Raw genomic sequence first — 13,861 nt, 5'->3', positions numbered from 1 at the left:
AATTACCTTCCTGCTTGGGAAGGGCATTGTTTTGCTAATGTGTGCTGGAGGAGAGGTTTCCCAGCCAGAGAGCTTTGAAGAGAGAGAGCAGGAGAAAGAAGCCATGGGTGCAGGGTGAGAAGAGAATGCAGTGCTGAGGAAGAAGCCATGTTGGCAGACAGAGAGGAGGTGTGCAGGTGGGGAACCAGAGCTGAGGGGCTTTGCGAGCTCCGCTGAGACTGGTGCGGCCTTTGATTCTAGGAGGAACCAGAGATTCTCCTGGTTGTGGAACCGGAGAATGGTCAGGGCTTTGTGAGCTCTGAATGAAGAGGGAAGTGTTTTCTCTGTGTGTTTGCTCGTTGGCCAGTAGGAGACTTGAATAAAGGAATGGCCCGCCATTGTTTGGCTCCACTGTTTCTTTACTGTCTGCCCGAATTCAATGAGAACCTGCATGTGAGTGGCCACGACGGCCGTGACTACTGGCCATGCACTGCCATATGACTGATCCTGTTCGTATGAAAAAGGCAACACGGTAAGGACGAGAACAAGCCGGGGGCTGTCAGAAGTGGACGAGGGGGCCGAGTACAAGAGGGCAGGAGAGAGGCGTGGGGCTGATGGACGATGCCACAACTACCTTACACAGCTGTGTGCATTTACCGAAACACCATGCGGTGGACGCTAGAAAGGGTGAGTTCTACTGTGTATAGATCGGACCCCCATAAACCTAACTTTATTGGCAAGAGTCAGAATATCTTCACAGGCCTCATGAATTTCCCGTTCTTCTTTTGAGACCTGCCGGCTCCTGCCTTTTAACCACTTTGCTATGAGGCTGTTTGGCTTTTGCTTTCTGACTTTCAGGAACTCTTTACTCCTTATTATTATCACTTTTTTCTTTTTTTTTTTTTTTTTGCTTCTTTAACATCTAGTCATATTAATCAATCTTTCCCTTTCTCATTTCTCGTTCTCTGGTTAACGTCTCCCATGTTGTCATGTCTCACACCGACGCGGGATCTCAGTGTAAAGCCCCCCCCCCCCCCGCTCCAAGTGAACCGTCCCCTCACATTCCTCTATTTCCCGTTCTTTCATATGCTTTCCAATATTATTTTTGTGTGTATGCTTGCCTCTTTGTCTCCCCACTAAATAATAAGCCCCTTCAAATCGAGGCCCCATCTGTTTTGACCATTACCAAATACCCCTGACCCAAAACAGTGCTTAGCACACACTAGGTGTTTCACAACATCTGCCGAATAAATGAAAGTAAAGAAAAAAGTCATAGAGGTGCATATGACATACATATAAATCTCTGTCTAGCATGTATACATCTACACTACACATAAATGTTAATGACATATTAGTTTATCATCAACAGCACCAAACATTGCACATCTCACCAAAAAATATAGCTCCAGTATAAATCCCTTGAACCACAATATTTACCTAAAACTTTTAAAATATTGAGAGGCTCTGATGCAATAATACTAGTCCTGGGGATTTATCATACAAAAATAAACTGAAAAACAGAAAACCTGACATATATAAACAGTCTATTTTACGCTAAGCATCCAAATCAAAAGAATGATTAAGTAATATAATACAACGCTCACTGAACTGAATAATGAAGTATTATCTACCCAATAAAAATAACATGGATAAAGACAGGATGCAAACATATATGCCATAATCACAGTTGTTGTTGTTTGTAAAGCAACAATAAAGAGCCTGACCAGGCGGGGGCACAGTGGATAGAGCATCAGACTGAGACGCAGAGGACCCAGGTTCAAAACCCGGAGGTCGCTGGCTTGAGCGTGGGATTATAGATATGACCCCATTGTCGGTGGCTTGAGCCCAGAGGTTGCTGGCTTGAAACCCAAGGTCACTGGCTTGAGCAAGGGGTCACTCGCTCTGCTGGAGCCTCTCCCCCCCCCCCCCGCCAATGCTCATATGAGAAAGCAGTCAATGAACAACTAACTGAGGTGCCGTAACGAAGAATTGATGCTTCTCATCTCTCTCCTTCTCTCTGTCTCTCTCTCTGTCACAAAATAAAAAATAAAATAAAATAAAGATAAAAGAGTGATTGTAGTTAAAGAAATATTTACTTTTTTATAACATTTCTCCCACAGATTGTAAAGATAAGCTTGTATCTCATTCATCTGAGGAAAAAGTTACAAATTTCCTCCAGTCACAGTCCTGCCCTCCACCCCTGTTACCCTGGGTTCCCTAACTCAGGTGCCCCCCACCAGAAGCCCACCAGCTTTCACCATCTTTCTAAATGTAAATCTGGGAGGCACTCCTAGGTTATAGATGTTGGAAAGTGCCCACATTTTGCAGGATGCTTCAAATAAACAGCTTCTGCCTGGTCTTGAACAGCTCACCTGGCCGCCCGCCTCTCCGACCTCAGCCACAGTCCCGAGGTGCAGGGCCCTCACCTCTGTTGCCTGTCTGCAGGGTGGTTACTGGGACCAGAGGCCCCTGGCCCATTCCCCTCCCTGGGGGGACTCTCAGCCACACCACACCTAGCTGCCTGGGCCCTGCTTCAACCTGTCTTCCGTCCATTCCAGTCCTTCTCGGCCGTCTGCCTCCCGCCCACACTGGGGCCTTCTCGAAGGCAGGGACGCATCTTCCTCACTGCAGGACGCCCTGGGCCTGGCACTCGGTCACGTGGCCACTCACGGAATGCCTGCCGTGTCCCGGGCCCTGCCCTCGAGCCCCACAGTCCACGCGAAATAAGTGTGCGCCACGTGTACTTTTAGATCGGCTAGTAGCCACATTAAAAATCCTTAGGCCCTGGCCGGTTGGCTCAGCGATAGAGCGTCGGCCTGGTGTGCGGGGAACCCAGGTTCGATTCCCGGCCAGGGCACATAGGAGAAGCGCCCATTTGCTTCTCCACCCCCACCCCCTCCTTCCTCTCTGTCTCTCTCTTCCCCTCCCGCAGCCAAGGCTCCATTGGAGCAAAGATGGCCCGGGTGCTGGGGATGGCTCCTTGGCCTCTGCCCCAGGTGCTGGAGTGGCTCTGGTTGCGGCAGAGCAACGACCCGGAGGGGCAGAGCATCGCCCCCTGGTGGGCAGAGCGTCGCCCCTGGTGGGCGTGCCGGGTGGATCCCGGTCGGGCGCATGCGGGAAGTCTGTCTGACTGTCTCTCCCCGTTTCCAGCTTCAGAAAGGTACAAAAAATAAAAAATAAAAAAAACTAAAAAAAAAAATCCTTAAAAATTTGACACCTGACCGGTAGTGGCACAGTGGACAGAACGTTGACCTGGAACACTGAGGTCACTGGTCCCCAGACACATACGACTTGACGCTTCCCACTCTTCCCTTCTCCCTTTCTCTCTCTCTCCTCTCTCTAAAAATAAGTAAATAAAATATTTGGGGAAAACTTTTTTTTTCATTTTTCATAGTTAAGAAGAAACATGAGCCTAACCAGGCAGTGGCGCAGTGGATAGAGCGTCGGACTGGGATGCAGAGGACCCAGGTTCGAGACCCCAAGGTCGCCAGCTTGAGCACGGGCTCATCTGGTTTAAGCAAGGCTCACCATCACTGGCTTGAGCAAAGGGTCACTCAGTCTGCTGTAGCCCCACGGTCAAGGCACTTATGAGAAAGCAATCAATGAACAACTAAGGTGTCGCAGCAAACAACTGATAATTGATGCTTCCTGTCTCTCTCTCTCTTCCTGTCTGTCTGTCCCTATCTATCCCTCTCTCTGTCTCTGTCTCTCTCTGTGTCTTTGTTAAAAAAGAAAAAAAAAAAGAAACATGAAATTAAATGTAACGATATATCACATTTATCTATCACCTAATAGATCCAAAATTTCGTATCATTATGCAATCAACGTCAAAGCACTTGTTAATAAATTGTTTCACATTCTTTTTCTGGTGCAAAGTTTTTGAAATCCAATGTGTATTTTACATATACAGTATGTCTCCATTCAGCCTCGCCTCACTGCGGGTGCTCGGGGGCCAGGTAAGGCTGGGGACTACCCTGCTGGACAGCGCAGTTTCAGATGCCCGTGGCTACAGCATGGAGAGCCCAGGCGCCTGGACCGGCGGCCACGCCCACCGCCACCAGCCTGGACCAGCTCCTGCGCCAGCGATGCGGCCAGTGATGCGCAGTGGTGCAGGTCTGCCTCTGCCCCGGGCGCTTCCTACTCCGGTTTCCTTCCTCCTCCACACAGCAGCCAGACCGATCATTGCAAAAGCCAGACCAGATCAACTCGCCCTTCCGTTTAAAACCTTTCAGTGGGGCTCCATTTAACCAGGTACAAGACAAAGTCCTCAGAAAGGCCCGAAGCCTTCCCGGAAGCCCCCCCCCACCCCCACCCCCCAACATGGCCCTGGTTCCCCCTCTGCCCCTGCCTGCCTCGCTTAGGCCACTCCAAGTCAGTCTTTCCCTCCTGCCGCCCGTCTCGCAGGTCCGCCCCTGGGCTCAGATCCTCTCCTGCCTCTGGCTCTCCCAGGGCCTGAATCACCTTCGTCCACACTAACGTCCACACTAACGCCTGCACCTCCTTCATGGCGGCTCCAGGTCAGATTCCCAGTGGGGCCTGCCCTTACCAGCCGACTCCATGCCGCAGCGCACGAAGCCTCGCAGCCCCGACCGTGTTCTTGCACCCACAGAGCCGCATCACCCTGATTCACTCCTACGGACCTCGCTCAGAATGTCTCTTGCCTTACCCGTCTAGCCCAGCTATGACATAAGCACCAGAAGCCCAGAAATCTCAGTTGAGTTCCTTTCTGCATCCCCAACGCCAAGAACAGTGCTTGGCAGAGAGGAGGCACACAGTAAATATTTGCTTAGTTGATGAAAATAAATAAAAGGATTGCCGTAAGCCCTCAGCCTCCTTGAGTTTACAATTCCTTGGGAGAAGACAGATACCTGGAATATCAAGTAATGAGAAGCGTGGCCTTGGTTCGCTCGAGCTGTGGTAACAACACACTGTAGATGGGGTGGGTTAAACAACAAAAATTTCTTTCTCCCACTTCTAGAAGCCAGGAGACCCATGATCAAAGTTCCCATCGCTTAGGTCTCTGGTGAGAGCTCTCTTCTGGGCTGGTCAGCAGCCACCTTTCTCTCTGTCCTAGGTCTCTGGTGAGAGCTCTCTTCTGGGCTGGTCAGCAGCCACCTTTCTCTCTGTCCTAGGTCTCTGGTGAGAGCTCTCTTCTGGGCTGGTCAGCAGCCACCTCTTTCTCTCTGTCCTCACGGAGTGAAGAAAGCTCTCTGGTATCTCTTTTTATATTCTTATCATGAGGACCCCACCCTCATGACCTCATCTTTCCCTAATGGCCTCCCAAAGGCCCCATCGCCAAATACCACTACAATGGGAGTTAGGTTTCAACATGTGAATTTTAGAAGGACAGAAACATTCAATCCATAACAAGTATGATGGGGAGGGAGGGTAAGACAATAAAACTCAGGAAGGGAAATGGGAGAAAGGGGGGTTGCTGTTTTACGAGGCAGCCACCAAAGGAAAATCATAATCGTAAGAATAACAAATATAGCAATTACCATCTATACAGTAACTACCACATGCAGGGCCCTGGGCTAAGCACCTTCCATCTGTCATTAACACCGTGGTGGGAGGCCACTTTGCACTAAGCCCATGCAGGTTCTGCCTGATCCACCTCTCTATCTGGTCCCACCTCCTTCTGGGGACCACCCTGTCCCCAATGCATGGCTTGGGCTAGATGGAAACCTCAGGAGAGCAAGGTTTTTTTTTTCTCTTTTGCATCTCCAGCACATAGAATGCCTGGCACACAGCAACAGCTCAGTAAATGAACGAATCCATCAACAAATCAATCTTGAACAGAATAGCAAAATGTTGGTTGGGGCTCCCTTACCAGGAAAAGGGAGTCCTGAAGAATAATAAATAATAACAATTGCTTTTATGTCTCACTCGAGAGCTTACTTCCTCTGTGCTAAGTAAGCGCTTTGCCCCATCCCCGGGAGGGGAGACTCTGTTTTCCCTGCGCAGCAGCGGAGGAAATGGACGCACAGAGAGCTTCAGCAACTGGCAAAGGCAGGGCACCCTGATTCCTGCCCTTTCGGAGCCCTGCTCCTGCAGCTTTCCTGAATTCTTTGTTACCTTTACACATGAGAACGTATTCAGAAACCACTACTCGAAGCAGCCACAGGAAGTAACAAGCCTCCGACAATTATAAGTAATATTAGCTAACCAGTGCTGTGCTGAGTACTTACTCTGAGCCTAGGCTCTCTGCCAGTTACCTGCTGTTCTTCCCCTATGTCCTCCTTACAGCATCCTCTGAGGCTGATACTTTATCATCCCCACTCTACAGACAAGAAAACTGAGGCTTAGAGAGGTGGAGCAACTTGTCCCAAAGTAACCCAGATGTGTACTACCCCTGAATGTACCACATCCCCACTTTACAGACAAGAAAACTGAGGCTTAGAGAGGTGGAGCACCTTGCCCCGAAGTAACCCAGATGTGCACTACCCCTGAATGTACCACATCCCCACTTTACAGACAAGAAAACTGAGGCTTAGAGAGGTGGAGCACCTTGCCCCAAAGTAACCCAGATGTGCACTACCCCTGAATGTACCCAGATGCCTCAAGGCTGGTTTCCTTCTCTTTCTTCAGTGTCCTTTTCCTGGGGCCAAACCCTCCACATTCCACCACGTCAGGGTGTTCCACATCTAACAGGACAAGCACTGTAGACCAGGGGTCCCCAAACTTTCTACACAGGGGGCCAGTTCACTGTCCCTCAGACCGTTGTGAGGGCCGGACTATAAAAAAACTATGAACAAATCCCTATGCACACTGCACATACCTTATTTTAAAGTAAAAAAACAAAACGGGAACAAATACAATATTTAAAATAAAGAACAAGTAAATTTAAATCAACAAACTGACCAGTATTTCAATGGGAACTATGCTCCTCTCACTGACCACCAATGAAAGAGGTGCCCCTTTCGGAAGTGCGGCGGGGGGCCCGAATAAATGGCCTCAGGGGGCCGCATGCAGCCCTGGGGGGGCGTAGTTTGGGGACCCCTGCCGTAGACTGATCACCACTTGTTTCCTTGAAAACAAAGAAAGAGGTTTGGAGGGACAGATGAGTACCCCCCAGCTGGCTGCTGCTCTCAAGAAGGTCAAGGTCAACGAGGGAAGAGGCAGGTAAACAAATAATATGCAGCTCAAGACCTACAACCCAGCAGCCAAGCAACCCCCACTCCCCCCCAAAAAAAACAGATAAGAAACTAAAAGAAAGCCCAATCAGAATTCTACAATTAAAAAATAACTGAGACCACTACGTTGATGACCCGGCATTATTTCTCATTTTAAAGATAGGGTTAACTTATGAGAGGGGCCACTACAACCTTTGCATTGTTAAGAGTCGCTACTGGGCCTGACCAGGCGGTGGCAGAGTGGATAGAGCGTTGGACTGGGATGTGGAAGGACCCAGGTTCGAGACCCCGAGGTCGCCAGTTTGAGCGCGGGCTCATCTGGCTTGAGCAAAAGCTCACCAGCTTGGACCCAGGGTCGCTGGCTCCAGCAAGGGGTTACTCAGTCTGCTGAAGGCCCGCAGTCAAGGCACATATGAGAAATCAATCAATGAACAACTAAGAAGTCGCAACGCGCAATGAAAAACTAATGATTGATGCTTCTCATCTGTCTCCATTCCTGTCTGTCTGTCCCTGTCTATCCCTCTGACTCCCTCTCTGTCTCTGTAAAAAAAAATAATAATAAATAAATTTAAAAAAATAAATAAATAAAGAGTCGCTACTGGCCCTAAACACACCCAGGATAGAGGAAGAGGTACTCAGAACAGGTGATCATTTGCAAAAAAGAATTCTAGCTCCCATCCACTGTGAAGATTTCTAGTAATGAAAAGCTGCACACAATGTAGCAGGGTGCAAATGCACACAGATTCTACTCCCAGACCAGACCGAGACCAGACGGAGGCTTCTGACCACTACCCACAGCTCCTGCTGTGGCCCCAGAGGTCCCCTTTCCCAGACCCCCAGCCCAGGACTTTCCCCACCATTGGCAGCCTGCCCCTCCAAGACTCAACAGGCCAGGAGCTAGAGCACCTGGGGTCTTCAGGAAAGGTGCTGGGCTGGCTTTCTATCTGTGCCTGGGTGAGGGGCGGAGAGTGGACAGAACACTCAACCCTCCTACTCCAAGCCAGGAGACATCCTTCGTTCTGAACATTATCCCCTAACTTCTGAGAATGGGTCCAGGGAGTCCGGCCGCCCTGGTCCAAATCCAGGTGACTGCCACTACCTAGCTACGTGACCTGGGGGAATATTTCTAACCTCTCTGAGCTGTGGGTTCCTCATCTGCAATAACAGTAATGATCCTGTCTTACATGATGGTTGGGAGGTAGAATGAAATCATACACCAGAAGCATTTAGAACTGAGCACGGCCCACCATAAGAAGTCCATCACGGGGCTGTAGGAGATAAATTGCAAAGGACATGCTTGGCATGACAAACGATTACAACGTTATGACAGGAACTACTACTATTGTTATTGCTATTGTTAATTACTAGTGCGTTTATTAGTCACTTTAGGCCAGAAAAACAGGAGAGACAGAGGAGGCACCTACCAAAGAACGCATTTTGGCCGTGTTCTGTAAGGCCTAGAATTTCTGAGGTTTGCAAGGGAAGGTACAGAAGGAACCATCAATGGGATTCTTCAACAATCAGAATTATTCTAGACTTTTGCTCTGTTTCCATCGTGAGTCAGGGTGCCTCATAGACACTGAGTGTATAAAGGGGGGCGGGTCTGGGCCCTTAAAGAGATCACAGACCATGCCCTGGCCAGGTAGTTCATTTGGTTAGAGCAGGGGTCCCCAAACTTTTTACACAGGGGGCCAGTTCACTGTCCCTCAGACCGTTGGAGGGCCGGACTATAAAAAAACTATGAACAAATCCCTATGCACACTGCACATATCTTATTTTAAAGTAAAAAAACAAAACGGGAACAAATACAATATTTAAAATAAAGAACAAGTAAATTTAAATCAACAAACTGACCAGTATTTCAATGGGAACTATGCTCCTCTCACTGACCACCAATGAAAGAGGTGCCTTTTCTGGAAGTGCGGCGGGGGCCGGATAAATGGCCTCAGGGGGCCGCATGTGGCCCGCGGGCCGTAGTTTGGGGACCCCTGGGTTAGAGCATCATCCTGATACACCAAGGTTACAGGTTCGATCCCCCATCAGGGCACATACAAGAATCAACCAATGAATGCATGAATAAGCAGAACAACGAATCTCTCCCCACCCGCCCCCCTCTGTCCCCTCTCCCTCTCTCTAAAATCAATAAATTAGTCCTGGCCAGATAGCTCGGTTGGTTAGAGCATCATCCCAAAGCATAGAGGTTGCCAGTTCGATCCCCAGTCAGGGCACACTGATGTTCCTTGTCTCTGTCTCTGTCTCTCTCTCTCTCTCTCTCTCTCTCTCCTTTCCTCGCTCTCTAAAATCAATAAACATTTTTTTAAAAATCAATGGATTAAAAAAATTTTTTAAAGAAAAGAGATCACAGACTAGCATCAAAAGAGAAAAAAAAAAAAATAGAGCTAGCGCCATGTCGATGCCCAACTATGAAAGGAAATACAAAATAAAAGCCCGAGAGTCCAGGAGGGCATCCGACCTCAAAAACACACACCATGAAGCAAACAGGCCAGTGGCTACCTCTTCAAGGAATAAGGACGCGACCAGCAACTAGCCAAGGTCCTCACTTCCCCAGGAAAGGGTTGATCTGCCTGTGGTCTGACCAAATTAGGGACACTTACACAAAGAGGAAGAAAGAAGGTGTCTCACCATTCAAGAGACCCCTTAGCTGGGCTGTTCGAACACAAGGTCCACCCCCAGCAGCAGACAGAAAGCCCTGGGCACAGGACACGTGGGCTCCCAAACCCAGCCGGCCAGTCTTCCTGCCATCACGAGAATGAAAGCTGAAGGCACAGGGGTCAAGGTGGATGGTGATATGCACCAGGCCCTTAGACCAGCAAACACACAAACCTTCAGGGGTCAAACATTCCGGGGGGGTCAAAAGAAAAAGAAAAAAACTCCCTCTTTCCAGCCCAGAAAAGCTCCAGCCAGGGCCAGAAGAGCACACCAGATAGCATGGGGGAGCGGGGGAGGGGAGAGGGAGGAAAATCAATCAGAAAAAGAAACTGATTTTTTTCTACTTTTCAAGAGAAGCCTGGTTTATGCAAAATTCTGCCCTCGAAGTAGGTAAAGCAACCATAACAACAGAAAGGCACCCCTGAACCAGGCCAAACAACAATGTGGTCAGACAACAAATGGCCTCTGAGTTCAGTGGGTACAGCCTTAGGGTAGGCCCCGGGGCCCACCCAGCCTTCCCATCCCCCGACTCACACGTGGAATTCCGCCGGGCCCTCTCGCCAGTGCTTCAGACCACGAGGCAGTTCTCTCCTCCAAGACGTAACTCATCCCAAGCAGTGGAGCCCAGGCCACGAGGCTCTGCCTGCCAGGGATTCAGTTTCTCCTGCTGCTTCCAGGGAGCTTCTTCTGCTAATAAACCTTTCCAGGAGCTCCACTCTGGGTTCCAAGGATGCACGCAGTCCCCTACTCCACTGGTTGGAGCCTTAGAAAGATCCGCTGTGACCACAGGACTGTGTCAAATGAACAAGCCTCAACTTGTCCCCGGCCAGTATGCAAAATAGGCCTGCATCATCCTATAGCGAACAGCAGAGCTGATACAGTCCCCGTGTCCCCAGGGCCCCCGCCCACCCACCACACACAAACAGGCGGGTCTCCATGGTTTCCCCCAAACACGAAACAGCTCCCGTAGCCTGGACTAACTGTGGTGGTGAGGTGGGGGAGAAGGGGCTGCCAGCCTCCTCTCTCTGGGAAATACACGACCAGTAGGAACCACCAAAAACCTCATCCCCTTCTCCCTAAAATCCCTCTCATCTTCTAACAGGGCCTGAAGTCAGGGTCTCAAGTAAACAGAAGAAAATTCCATGCCTGCACACTGTCAGGAAAATTCGTAGTGTATCCACACACCGGACACATGCAGCCTCATGGCTGCCCTTCCTGAAAGTCTACACCCGACCACAAACACTGGCATAAATAAGAGCACATTAGCGGTGGGAGGGTAAACCTCATTGAATCAACAGCCCATCCAAAAAGAATTGCCACGGTAAGGCTGTGGGGGCACCTGGCCAATCTGGAAATGCAGTGCAAAAGTTTCAAAGACCAGAGTTGCGGAGTTTTCGGAAATCACCTTGGGGGTAGGGGAGGAGAAGATGGTCAAGGGATGGAGGGAGCATCATATGGGTCCCAGACTTCCAGTTTCACAGAGGGGCCTCCAAACCACATCTGGGACCCCACGTCCGTACTGACTGGAGATGGTCTATTTTTAGCGATGAGGTAATAAACCTTTGATCAAGCGCCTAAGATCCAGAATTATCCCCATGCACGGGGCATTTGATGTCACGCTCCTCCCCTCCCCCTCTCCTCAAAGGGCCGTCTAGAGTCTGGTGATGAAGAAAATGCACGATTAACACACACACAGATGAATCCGAAGCCCCTTCCTCCGTCCAGCTACTTACTCACTGAGCATCCCTACCCGCAAGGCCGCGAAGCTTGTGAGTTTCCAGAAACGCGGAGGACAAAATTCTAACTTACTGGAAGGTGGATCCAAGCCGTGTCACCGGGGCCGCCAACATCCTCTCCGCGTGGAACTCCACTCAGGGGTGCCGAAGGGTACCAGGGCCCATCCCGGCTCGCGGCTCCCCGCTGCGCCTCCCGGTCCAGGCCGCCCCCAGCCCGCCGGGCCCCGGGGCCCATGTGCTCGGCGGCCGCACGCGCTCTGCCCGGTGGAGCGCGGGGCTGGCGGGCGGCCCGTGACGTCACGGCGGCTCGCGCTCCGGGCCGCGGGGAGGGGGAGGGGAGCGCGCGCCGCCCGGCCCGCCGCGTGCGTTCTGGGCACCCGCGCGCAAGGCCCGCTCGCCTCCGGGAGCCCGGGCCGGCCGCCCCGCGATCCCCTCCGCCTGCTGCTCGGGCAGAGCGGGCCACAGAGCCGCCGAGGACGGCGTGCCGGCGGGGTGGGCCTGCTCCGCCGCGGGCCCAGAGGGCGCGGGGGCGGGCGCGCCCGGCACCGGGATGGGTCCCCGCCGCGCGGGTCGCGGGGCCGAGCGAGCCAGCGCCGACCCAGAGCGGGATGCCGGTTCGCCGGTGCTCGGCGCTTTCCTCAGTCCTGCTCTCCTCTGCGCTCCTCCCCACCCCCGGCGTCCCCGAGGCAGGCAGCCTTCCCACTTGCCAGATGGGGAAGGCAAGTTCCGTGACTTAGAGAGACCGAGATGCTCTGAAATGGTAACACTTCGCGCAGGAGACCCTGGCTTAGCTCCATCCCTAGTGATCCAAGTGCCTCCTTGGGTACCAGCCAGCATCCGCCTGCCTGGTGCGAGGGGCACACGCACCTTGCCCCCTCCTTCGATATCTCCAGCTGTCCCCAGGTGCTGATGGTGGCACGCCCGTGCAGAGGGTTGGTTAGCTGCGCTATTCCCTCCACTCACGGGTATTAAAGTAGAACCTTCAGTCCCCAATAGTTTTCCCAAATGAACGGGAGAACGCCGGCCTCCAGGGTGGGTGGTGCTGATCTTGGTTTCCCGACATAACCCCAGCGACAGGACTGATGCGATGAGCTCAGTTCAGTTCAACATTTTTTGAGCACCTACAGGGAGCCAGGCGCCCTGCGTGACGATGAGAAGGGACTGAAAGCCGAGTTAGACACGGACCGTATAGAACGAGGTCACAGCCGAGTGAAAAGATGGACACACAAGTGGGCGATCTCTAAATTATGGAAGCGAAGGCTGCCTCTCTCCCCTGCCCAGTGCCTTAGCATAAATGCTAGGATGTATCTCCCAGCATTTCCTCCAACCCAGGGGTCTTTGCCCCCCCTTTTCTGTCATATTCAATTTCTCCTATTCTGATGGCTTCTTCCCGGAGTGAACGGTTCTCTTCTCTTGAAAAAGAAAAAAATAAACTTTTTTTTTTAGTTAATGATCCTGAACCGTCTGCTATGCACATTCATTTATAATCTCGAAACATTTATTTGGTGCTCCAAGGGTCTGGACTACGGTTGTCAAATTTTTGCATCTATTATACGCAGAGCGCTACAGGAGCTATGAGAACTCGGCCCTCTGGCTGCGCCAGCATTCTCCCAGGAACCAAGGGCTCTCCTCTGGGGGAAGCTGGTGTCCTGCCAGATGCCCGCAGGCCAGAGAGGCCCAGCTTTTAATGACAACCTGTCTGGTCCCTAGGTCCCTGGTCCTGGCTACAAGATCCTTCCCCTCAGCTGGTGCCTCCAGGCCGGTGCCTCTCCTGTCTGAAATGACTCTGACCCAGAACTCGCTAAACCTTAACTTTGACCTTTTTTCCCTCTCTGGATCCCCGATGCACGAATCTTAGATTCGCATTTTTTCTTTTAGAAAATTTACGCTTAAAAATGAAAGATCAGCCTGACCAGGCGGTGGCACAGTGGATAAAGCGTCGGACTGGGATGCAGAAGGACCCAGGTTCAAGACTCCGAGGTCACCAGCTTGAGCGCGGGCTCAACTAGTTTGAGCAAAGCTCACCAGCTTGGACTCAAGGTCGCTGGCTTGAGCAAGGGGTTACTCAGTCTGCTGAAGGCCCGCGGTCAAGGCACATACGAGAAAGCAATCAATGAACAACTGAGGTGTTGCGATGAAAAACTGATGATTGATGCTTCTCATCTCTCTCCATTCCTGTCTGTCTGTCCTTGTCTATTCCTCTCTCTGACTCTGTATCTGTCTCTGTAAAAAAAAAAGAAAGATCGTTCTTCAGAAAAAAAAATACAGAGAAAATATCTTAATTTCCCTATCATCCAGAATTGACTATCAACTACATTTTGGTATATCTGCTTCCAATTTTTT

General features: G+C 51.0%; 1 protein-coding gene across 5 annotated transcripts in view; it reads right to left on the bottom strand.

The window, feature by feature from the left end:
- LOC136401370 (uncharacterized) overlaps positions 1-11,787 on the bottom strand; it is a 371,266-nt gene extending 359,479 nt beyond the window's left edge. For all 5 annotated transcript variants that reach the window (XR_010750509.1, XR_010750507.1, XR_010750508.1 and 2 more), the window contains exon 1: positions 11,592-11,787. The gene's annotated coding sequence lies outside the window, so the exon portion shown is untranslated. The remainder of the gene's footprint in view (positions 1-11,591) is intronic.
- Between the last annotated feature and the right edge of the window lie 2,074 nt (positions 11,788-13,861).

This window comes from Saccopteryx leptura, chromosome 3 (assembly GCF_036850995.1).
Source record: "Saccopteryx leptura isolate mSacLep1 chromosome 3, mSacLep1_pri_phased_curated, whole genome shotgun sequence".
NCBI classification, from domain to species: Eukaryota; Metazoa; Chordata; class Mammalia; order Chiroptera; family Emballonuridae; genus Saccopteryx; species Saccopteryx leptura.
This window is presented reverse-complemented; position numbering and strand designations above follow the sequence as displayed.